Source organism: Arachis ipaensis, chromosome B3 (assembly GCF_059453495.1).
Source record: "Arachis ipaensis isolate K30076 ecotype BB chromosome B3, ASM5945349v1, whole genome shotgun sequence".
In the NCBI taxonomy this organism is placed as follows: Eukaryota; Viridiplantae; Streptophyta; class Magnoliopsida; order Fabales; family Fabaceae; genus Arachis; species Arachis ipaensis.
The window spans coordinates 43,292,972-43,296,860 of record NC_142438.1 but is presented as its reverse complement, the minus strand read 5'-3'; positions in this window follow the sequence as shown (position 1 = coordinate 43,296,860).

Sequence of the window (3,889 nt, the reverse complement as noted above, 5' to 3'; positions counted from 1 at the left end):
TCCAATTACCATTATTATAGATTAGATTAAAGAATCTCATATCATGAGATATAATCCACAACTTTAAGTCGTCCCTTGTCTTTTCATTGAGTTAGTTTTATATATATATATATGGTATTTTTCATACATGCATATCTAGGTATGTACTATGTTCTGTCTAGATTCAATGAACATGACACCTTTTTTTCTTTTTTCTTTTTTCATATTTATTAAGTATGGTTATATAAGACCAAGGCTCTTTTTAGCTGATATCCTATTCACAATTTTTATTTCTTAGGTGGCCTCATATTATTGTTCCAACCTTTAAAATTATTGCGGCGGAATGTTTGCAGAAGATTCAGATTGGAGAATAAATATCACTAGTTAGGTTTGTCCTTGCAGCAATAAATTTCTTTTAATTTTCCTAAAATAGAGAAAAGAAGACAAAAGAAAAAATGCTTTATGTCATTCTTACATTGCTCTAAATTTTGGAAGAAAGGATAATGAAGCTTTCATGGTTGCTGTCTACAAGGGAGGCTATAGTGCACTATTATCTATTTGAGCACTATCAAGATGACTTGGCAGTTGTTCTTTTGAATTTGGTATGAGCCTAGACCCTTTTTTCTTTGTTTTTTATTTTGTCTTTTCTTTAAGGAAGTTAATTCCAATGTAGATCCAAGTTTCAAGAAATTTCAAGAAACCACTGATAGTTAACACCGTCTCTGGTGAGAAAACTGGAGCAATTACATGTTTCGAAAGAGCGACCTGTGCCATCATTTTTCCTATGTCCAATCCTTCAGGTACATAATCTTTTTTGTTATGTCAGTTTCATTACTAACATAATTCAATAACACGGATGAAGTGCACGTGTCTTTTAAAGGGCTTATGAATCAAGTGTTAATCTATACTTAAGTTTTCTTAATTTGAACTTTGAAGAAATATCTCATTTTCTTTTTACAAGATGAAGATACTGATTGCAATATATGTGGCTAATTTTTATTGAACACATTCCTTAGAAAATAATGCATGATACTCAAGACAAATAAATAAACTGTAAATACAAAAGGTAATTTAAAGAGAAAGTATACAAGTGATATTACTAGTTCGACTTAAAATGCCAAAAATATTGAATTGATAAATTTACATAAACATGTCATTTTAAAATTTCTGCTAATGTGTGATACATATGAATTGTAATATAAAATTCTGCATGCCTAGCTGCAATAAGTGTTTCTAAATGTTGTGATGCATTTCCTAAAAGTGTTGTTGTACTATCTATGAATGCATGATTTAAAGAGTTATTGGAATTTGATGATGCATAAATTAAATCATTATCACTCTCTAAACTACATGCGGGAGACTAGTTGCAACATGAGAATTGTAATTAGGTGACAATGATTGTGTATGGACAGTGGCTTGATCAAAAAGCTTGAAATTATTCGAACTAATAACATGATGGTGATTTATTAAAATTCTTTTTGACATTATATAAGTTCTTACAGAAAATTTATTGTATATTACATAAGTTCTTAAAATTCTGCATGGGTTTGTCCTTTTGGCAATTTATCAGTATGAATATTGTAGATCTTGCCAATTTATGTACATTATTTTTAAATTAAATTGATGATGATTATGTTGATGATGATGTTGAAGCCTGTCAACTGTGTACCAGAAGAGAGTAAGCCAGATGGTTAGTTAAATTGAATTCTTCTCTTGAAAGGTTAGCTCCTAAGGCATGCACTGATTTTGAATTCTTCTCTCAAGAAAGATTTATTACTTAAGCTTGGCCTAACATCAATTAAAAGTTATTTCTGTGTCTTTCTAGGACCCCAAACACAGGATTGCTCGAATTATATCACTTTCCAAGTCCGTAGTTACTAGTTACAGCATTTGATGATGTTAGTGTGGAAGACCCTGAGTTTAGATCTATTCAAGGTAAAAACTGTCAGAACTTTACTTCCTATAAAATTTATTTTTCTTACATGCAAAAGTTTGAATATTTTCTTCTTAATTTGAGGTTAAAGCCTTAGCAGAAGTTGGTATAGTTCCCAGCAAATTATATTCAAAGGATAATTATGGTTCTGGTAGATCGAACATCAAAGATGACATAAATTTTTGTTCTGATAGGTAAGTTTCAATTTGTACAAAATTCATATTATACATTTTATAATAGACAAGTTCAATTTTTATTTATTGATTCAGATATATGTATACTGCAGATTCATCTCAAGACAGGATTTAAAAGACTGAAAAGCTTGGTTGGAGTATGATTTTTTTCTGGAGTTACTGATCAAGTAGGCCGCTTTCAAAATAATAGTGTATGGAGTTTTGATTGAATGAATTAGGACTATTATAATATAAAATTGAACTTTGTTTTTTCTCCTTTATTTAACGGTTCTAGAAAGAAGCAGGAGGTGATTCTGATTTGAGGAGTGAAGTTAGAAGGAAAGTTAAACCTAGGGTTACAACATTTGGGAGACAGAGGTTTGATTGGTTGGATTAGGTTTGAGATTTATAACTATTATACATTTCTAAAGCTGTTTTGGCATGAATGAATTAAGATTTTTGTTTATATTTGATGGAAACCTTGTATTGCATTTAATTTTCTGTATTTAGTGAGTTAAATATAATTTTAGCTGATTGAATGTTAGGGATCTTTCCTTCTTCTAATTAGGTGTGGATTTAAATTGTGTAGTTTTTATTGCTTGGCTCTATTTTAATTTCTAGGGTTTGAAGCCTTATTCAAACTGATATTGGTTCTAAATATGAAGGAGAAGGGTAAGCACATTAATTGGCTAGTAATGCATTCATAGTTCTTTGATATTTTTTCGGTTGCAGTGACGGTTAATACTATTGTATGTTTCTGAGAATATTGTTTATTTATTCCCCCTTTTAAATCCCTTTGTAGGTTCCTAATTTTATTTCAAATTTTCAGCTTTAGTAAAATTTTTACTATTGGCCCTAAAAGAGAAGTAATGACTCTAAGCTTAGAGAACATTTACTATAACACCAACACCAACACCAGCTTAAACAGCACTTGGCTACAGCAATGATGGTTCTACTAATATTCTACCACTTGTTGAAGAAGAAGAAGAAACAACAAAAGAACCTCATCATCATCAAATTCATTAAGAATAAGAGAATAAAAATTGCTTCATCAGAAACTTAATAGTAATGGAATGGTGGAAAGTGTTAATGTGAATGTTAATGATGGAGGTGGGAATTTGAAGACTTTAAGTCTTTCAATGAGTCATGATTTTTCATCTACTACTCAATCATCATCAAGCCATGTAAGTGTTTTAACAACATATCATCATCATCATATCTCAGCAGGTTCTTCTTCAAATTCTCGCAAGGCCATGGTGAAAGTTGTAAAGAATAATAAGAGAAATTTCTGTAGCATTTTTTATTGTAACATTGATGTAACATAGTTATAAGCTTGTAGCATTTTTTGTTGTTTAGATTTGTAACATGATTTATTACTTTTTAAGAGAAATTTGTGTATCAATATTTTGAGTTTAATGAAATATCGCATTTTGTAGTAATTAATTTAAGTATATTTATATTATGCATAATAACTATTGTTGGTAAAAATATATACTTGATTTTAGAAAAAAAAAATAGTTTGTTGCTTCTAAGAAAATAAGTATAATATAACTAAAAAATGTCTTAAGATTTTAGCGGTAATAGTAATGGCAACTAAAAGTGAATAGCATTACAATTTTAGAATTATTTTTAGTGGTTATATAAATTGCCGGTAAAAATGGGTTTTGGCGACAATAGTAATAGCCACTAAAAGTGAATAACATTGCAATCTTAGAATTACTTTTGGTGGCCATATAAATTGCCAACAAAATGGCCGCTAAAAGTTATATACTTTTTGCGGCCACTAAACCGGTCTTTACCGGTA